Source organism: Tupaia chinensis, unplaced genomic scaffold, assembly GCF_000334495.1.
Source record: "Tupaia chinensis unplaced genomic scaffold, TupChi_1.0 Scaffold000702_1, whole genome shotgun sequence".
In the NCBI taxonomy this organism is placed as follows: Eukaryota; Metazoa; Chordata; class Mammalia; order Scandentia; family Tupaiidae; genus Tupaia; species Tupaia belangeri.
Window position 1 is genome coordinate 328,935 of NW_006160225.1, and position 7,174 is coordinate 336,108.

General features: G+C 39.7%; 1 pseudogene; it reads right to left on the reverse strand.

Moving 5' to 3' along the window:
- Window positions 1-2,453: 2,453 nt before the first annotated feature.
- LOC102484834 (WASH complex subunit 3 pseudogene) lies at window positions 2,454-3,037 on the reverse strand (annotated as a pseudogene).
- Window positions 3,038-7,174: the final 4,137 nt, after the last annotated feature.

The window sequence follows — 7,174 nt, forward strand, 5'->3', positions numbered from 1 at the left end:
GCAGTATAAACTAACACTTGATTCTTGTTTGTTGGAAGCAGTGATCCATTTCTTTGATTAGCACATAGGTTTAATGGTTATAAACCATTTATAATACTTAACCATTTTTGCTTTGGAAACTATTGTCCATTTCTTGACTGTCCAGTAACCCATTTAGAATTTGGGTGTCAAAGGTGTGTTAGAATTATGTAACTTCCTCTGCTGTTTCCTAGTTTCCAAATTAATTTCATTTTCAACTTAATATTTTTAATAAAATTTACCTTAATTAAAGTGAAAGCCATCTCAGGGTGCATACTCACTTTTGTTGTTGTTGTTGCTGTTTTTGCCATAGGTTGTGTGTACTTGCCAAGAGAGCTAGAGATAGAAAGTAAGAAATAATTCCCCAGAGGGGAGGACCATGCTTCAGTCTCTTCTCCTCCAGTTTCCTCTCAGGATTTGGGGCACACATTCTCATGTGCCTAAAGTGATTTTCAAACAGCCATGCCCAGGACTCGAACTGTGATTGGCCACGTGGGAATGAGCACCTTAACCAGCATGCTATCTGCTGGTTCCCAAAAACCCATTTTTATTTTATTGACTCTTGAATAAGAGTACAGACTGCATATTCTGCAATTCTGATTTTAGGAGCAGAAACAAAACTTTTCACTACCAGAAAAATAATGCAGCTAAGGGGTCAAATGGTGGTGCAGGTGTAAAAAGTTATACTCTGTGAGGCTGACCACATGGGAAGGTTCTAGACGCACATCTAAAGACCTTCCTGAACACATCAGGCATGTGTGTGCCCAGCATCTGGGGCTGGCTGAGGCTGGGGGAAGACGCTGGAATTCAGCCTCTATTGGAAGTGCTCTCTCAAGACGGTGGAATTCAGCCTCTATTGGAAGTGCTCTCTCCCCATCTCTTTCTCTCTGTCTCTGTATCTCTCTCTGTCTCTCTTCCTCTGCCTCTCTTTCACTCATGAAAGAAAGAAATAAACTTTAAAAATGTTATTGAAAAGAGAATAATGCTTCGGTATATAGACTAACATTTAAAATAGTACTCTTATTACTGAAAGCACAATAATCCGTAACATCACCATAAATCAACTCTTCCTTCATTTATATTTTATAGTTTTTTCCTTGTAAAACATAGTGATTATTTAGTCATATGGAAAAATAATATAGGTAGCTAAATTGCAACAGCATCCAAGACATAGCATTTGAATACTGAAAAGGAGTATTATAAGAAGATCAAATTCTTCAAAATTGCTATTTGGAAAATTGAGGACAGAATAATAGAATAAACTGGAACTACTAAGAAAAATGCAAGTTGCAATGCTTAGAAAATTCCAAGTGCCAGCAGTTCCCATGGTGTTAACCAGGTTCTGAAGAATTATCATCAGAGATATTTAATATCTTTTCTCCAATCCCATTGCATTTTAGTTATTTCAATCCATTAAGTATAATGTTTAAACTTTTTTCAATTTTTATTATTTTAAACCCTTTTTTCTCAGTGTTCTTGTTGATATATATTTGCAGTTATTAGTATGAGTCAGCTTGCATCTGAGTGATTGACTTTAGAGTCCAGGCGATTCCTACATGTAACTCAAAAGGAGAGGATAAAGCAAACGAACGAAGTCTTTCTAGTGACAACATGTGGCAAGAGGCATATCCTGAGAATTATATGCTGGGAGACAGAACTCTCAATCTGTCACTCAACGGTTCTGAGATGATCTTAATCTTTTGGGGCCTTGCTTTTGTGGTCTATAAAATAGAAAAATGTTTGTCTTTTGAGTTGGTTTATTGATTAGAAATAAGGTACACAAAATATCGTCACGTTCCAAGGCCCAGTGGAATTCAAAATGTTTGTTGTGGATGATATATGATAATGAATTAATCTATGACTAGGTTATAACATAATAGATATTACATAAATTATTCTGATAAGCATTAATTATGCTTTTCTGTCATTATGCAAAGTAAGAAGGCTTTTTGGGACCAGCAGTTGGCGTAATGGTTGTGGCGCTGGACTCTCATGTAGTCAACCACGGTTCGAGTCCCAGACCTGGTGGCTTAAACTCAAGACAGGCACATATGCATGCGTGCCCAAGATCCTGAGAGGAGAATGGGGGAGAACGGATTGTGGTGTTGCCATCTCCCCTGGGAGATGATTTCTCGCTTTCTGTCTGTCTCTCTCTGTCTTTCTAGCAAGCACAGGAGCCCTATAGTAATAACCTCTCCAAAAAACAAAACAAAAAAAAGTCTTTTATAGGATGCAATGCAGTATTTAGAAAGTTTTTTTTTTTTTTTTTTTGAGGTTATAGATGTTCTTATTTAACAGAGGAAGCTTGGTGGTGGGTATGTAGCCACTTGATGTTGTTGTGTTTGAGAGACTTCAGGCTTGTACTCCTACAGGCTGTAAATGACCCCCCCCACACACACACACGCATGTACATATAATTCTTACCAAAATTAAATTTAGTCACTAAAAGAGAACTCGCTGTCTGAACTTTCTTCTGTAGATTTTTCAATTTCACCGTCAGGCACTGGAGCATCTGACCTCTCAAGAAGATCTGGGTCTAGTCCTTCTGACATCATTTTGTTTCTTACTGTCATCGTTGGAACACCCACTTGCACCATTTGGAGGTATCTGGTATACCTTGGATCTTTGGCTCTAGGTAAGATATTTTCTGTCGATACTTCACTTTTCTGTTGTCCAGAGTCTTGTGTCCTGTTCTGCTGTGATTGCTCTGAAGTGCTTTCAGAATCTGATCCATTTGTGACACTAGTGACACTTAAAGGAGACACTCCCAATGTGACATGATCTAGGCCTGGGACCGATGACAACTTTGCATCTAAAACATTGAGAGATATTTCAATTTGTTGGATACGAAGAGAAAGGTCTGCCAGTTTCTCCTCCCGAACTGTAGAGAAACGGTTGAGGAACTGCACAGTGTGCCCCACAAGTGGTTTAGAAATGCCACCGTTCTTTCCTGCTGGATGGCTGGCACCTTGATCACATCTATGCCTGTCCCCATGAGTGGAAACCTGTCCTTATCCATCTCCATGGCTGGCAGGGGACCTGAGGTTCACCCACAAATCCTCCCAAGTGGGGCCTGCCCAACCCGGTAATAGTATCTCAATGGCTGCTGAGTCCCCAGAAAGTTTTTTTTAAACAGTTATTTAATTTAAGTTTATTTATCTAGAGGGAAAATAAAGAGAGAGAGAGAGAGCGCATCTAAAACATTGAGAGTTGTTTCAATTTGTTGGATATGAAGAGAAAGGTCTGCCAGTTTCTCGTCACGAACTGTAGAGAAACGGTTGAGGAACTGCACAGTGTGCCCCACAAGTGGTTTAGAAATGCCCCCGTTCTTTCCTGCTGGATGGCTGGCACCTTGATCACATCTATGCCTGTCCCCATGAGTGGAAACCTGTCCTTATCCATCTCCATGGCTGGCAGGGGACCTGAGGTTCACCCACAAATCCTCCCAAGTGGGGCCTGCCCAACCCGGTAATAGTATCTCAATGGCTGCTGAGTCCCCAGAAAGTTTTTTTTTTAACAGTTATTTAATTTAAGTTTATTTATCTAGAGGGAAAATAAAGAGAGAGAGAGAGAAAGAGAGAGAGAGACAGAGAGAGAGAGAGAGAAAGTAAGAAATTAAGTCACCAGGTCCAGGATGCGAACCATGGTTGGCCATGTGGGAGTCCAGTGCCTTTAACCACCATGCCACTTGCCTGCTTCCTAGTAAGTATTTCGATGTTAAGTCTTCCTCCTTCTATCCTATCACTGCGATGCTGAGGTATATGTGCTCACAGCTACCAAGTCACTATGTTGTGCACCTCTAAAATATTTCTGTTAACGTGCGAATGCATTGCTTCATGAATGTAGCACAATCATGTCCATCTTAATAATCACACTGATAAGTTTATTAGGGTCCCAGTGGAGATTTGACAGATGATTATAAAATCAGAAGTTCACTTTGGCCAGCCCTGTAGTATAGCAGTTAAACACTGTGTGTAGAGAGTTCGATTCCACTTGGCTGATTGCAGTTTGAGTCTCAGCCCCAAAGATTTGACCAATACTCTGGATGCATGTGCATGCGAACCCCAAATTATTTTTTAAAGAATTATTTTATTAACTTTTTAAAATTTATTAATTTATTTATTAATTTATTTTAATTTGATCAGAGAAAGACACACAGATAATTTGACCAGAGAGGGACAGAGTGAGAGAGAGAGAGAGAGAGAGAGAGAAAGCAAGCTACCAGGTCCAGACTTGAACTGCAGTCGATTGTGTGGGAGTTTAACATCCTTAATCACCATGCTACCTGCTGGCACCACACCCCAAATTCTTTTTCAGACTTGAACTGCAGTCGATTGTGTGGGAGTTTAACATCCTTAATCACCATGCTACCTGCTGGCACCACACCCCAAATTCTTTTTATTTAAAATATTTTATTTAACTTTATTTATTTATTTATTTATTTATTTAAACTTGACTGAGGGACAGAGTGAGAGAGAAAGAGAGAGAGAGAGAGAAGGAAAGTGAAAAAGCAAGTCTCCAGGTCTGGGACTTGAACAGTGGTCCACCATGTGTGAGTCCAGCGCCCCCAAGCACCATGCCACCTGCTGGCCCCCATATTTCAAATTCTGATGGAATGGAGAAATATAGCAAAAAGGATTGAAGCATGAACAAGACCCACTGGGGGTGGGGGAAGGAGGGAGCTCTCTTTTGCTCTCTCTTTTTCTCCTGGCAAGAACACATAGCCTCTGACAATTAAAAGAAAATTATAAAAAGAAAATGGACTTATCTTTTGTTGACAGTGGAAATTATTAATTTTTTAAGATGTTTTTGCTATAGGACTTGTGCGCTCACTGGAGAAATAGACAGAAAGCAAGAAATCACTCCCTAGGGTGATGGTCACACTACAGTCCCTTCTCTTCCTCTTGTATTTGGGGCACATATGCTCATGTGCCTGGCATGTTTCAAGCTGCCAGGTCTGGGACTTGAATAGCAGTTGGTCACGTGGGAGTTCAGCACCTTATCCACAAGGCCACCTGCTGACCCCGACAACAGAAATGATTTTGAAAACAGTGCTGAGGCATAGGCATCACATATCTACTTAGTTACTTCTAGAAAGTAGGAAACACTCAAACTAATTTGACCATCCTATTTTCTGGAGAGTTCTAGTTATTAGAGAAATATTCATCATCTTGACCAGAAATCCAACGATTGCTGCCCATTAGTCTAACTTGTGCTCAGTTCAGCTCATACAACAGGCGTACATCTGTCTCTGTGTTACAGATGTTAATAGAATATTTTAGTGCCTTAAAGGCAAGTTCGATTCTTTGATATGCTCTAATATTTTTCTATAATCCACCCACCAACTACTTTGCACCACGTTTCAGCCACAGAAAGTGGCTAGTTGCTTCTTGCCTCTACTTTTGCATTCTTTCCAAGGAGAATTGGCAAATAGTTGGAAGCTGTCGTACCTCAACTTCACTTGAAATGACAGTGCTGTGCTATTCAGTGTGCAGCTCTAAAATGACATCATGCCTCCCTTTGGTAAAATGTTCCTTATAATTAATGGTCCAGGCTTCCTGCACTTAAAAAGGTCTGACTTGAAAACATCAACTTTATTAATTTGCATTAAGAACATTCTGGAAGAATGAGGTAATATAGGAATTTTGAATAAGAGGAGGTTGGGAAAAGTTTGAAGTGAAATATACTATTTATGAACACAACTGTTTACAGATTTATCTTTCTGAACAACCTGAGGAGCATGGATTCATCTGGCTTGCTATAAAAAAGGATTCGGAGTCAGCCACTGGTGTGGTAGTTAAGGCAGCTGTGTCCCACATGGCCCTACTGCATGGGGGTCAAGCCCCAGATCCAGTGGCTAGAAAACCATACTGGGCATGTGTGTATGTGCCCAAAATCCAAGAGGAGAATGGAGAAGGGATTACAGTGTGGCCATCCCCCATGGGGGACTGCTTTCTCTCTTTTCTCTCTCTTTCTGTTTGTCTCCAGTGGGTGTACACACCCTATAGCAAATTTAAAATAAAACAAAACAAAAAATTAAAAGGTAGGAGCCAGCAGTTGGTGTGGTGGTTAAGGTCACTGGACTCCCACATAGCTGACTATGGTTCGAGTCTCAGACCTGGAGGCTTCCTTTCTCTCTCTTTCTCTCTCTCTGTCCTTTGATCAAATTAAAATAGATAAATACATAAAGTTAAATAAAATAATTCTTAAAAAAGTCAAAGGTAACTTGAGAACCCTTGCCACAACAAAGAAACAGTAAAATGGAGAAATATATATTAGACTCTTTGGGGGAGGCAGAAAAACTCAATATTTAGCAACTTATGTATAATATCCAATGATCCTTGACTATTTTTTAAAGATTAGTTCTTGAATTTGTTACTTATCATGGAAACACCATCACCCCAGGTTATTTTGGTTAAATTATTCCTTTATTTCTAAATGTTTGGCACCTGCCATTTTAGGAGGTTTTACAAATTACAAGGGTCACTTCATCACTTGAGGATTTGAAAGTCCATCAGATAAAGACCACCAGGAACAGACCTGTAGAGAAATGATGGTAGATTTATTAACCTGCTGCAGCAGAGAGCGTGCATTATTTGGAACCATGGACTGAATCGCTAGTAAGACGGGAAGGAGATTTTTATAGGATTTAGGCTTACATTGTATAAGGCATGATCCCAAGAAAGCAAGGATTAGCTGCGTATTGTATATGCAATGATAGGAAATTATGAATAAGTTATCGATAAGAAAGTGGCAAAAAGATAAAGGGTGGTGTGATCTTACCTGTCTCCCAACATCACTGATTTCATTTTTCATAGGAACACTGCAGCCTGCTTATTGGGGGTGACAGGCAGGGCTGACAGGCAGACTTAGTGTGGTAGACCCTGGGAAATGAAACATGTAATGTATCTGAAAAGCCCTTACCTGAAGCTTTGCACTTGAGTGAGAATCTGAAGTTGTTATCTCTGTGTCAAAGTCACCGTATGGCCTAGACCCTACAGATGGGAAGGGGACATTCACTCTGATATAATTTCAAATAGTTTCTGATAGTCTGATTTTAGAATTTTTAACACCTATCCTTACAGTGATAAACAAAAAATGATTTTTTTTACACATTTATCATTTCTGAACAAAGTAGATCCATGTTTGTATTTAT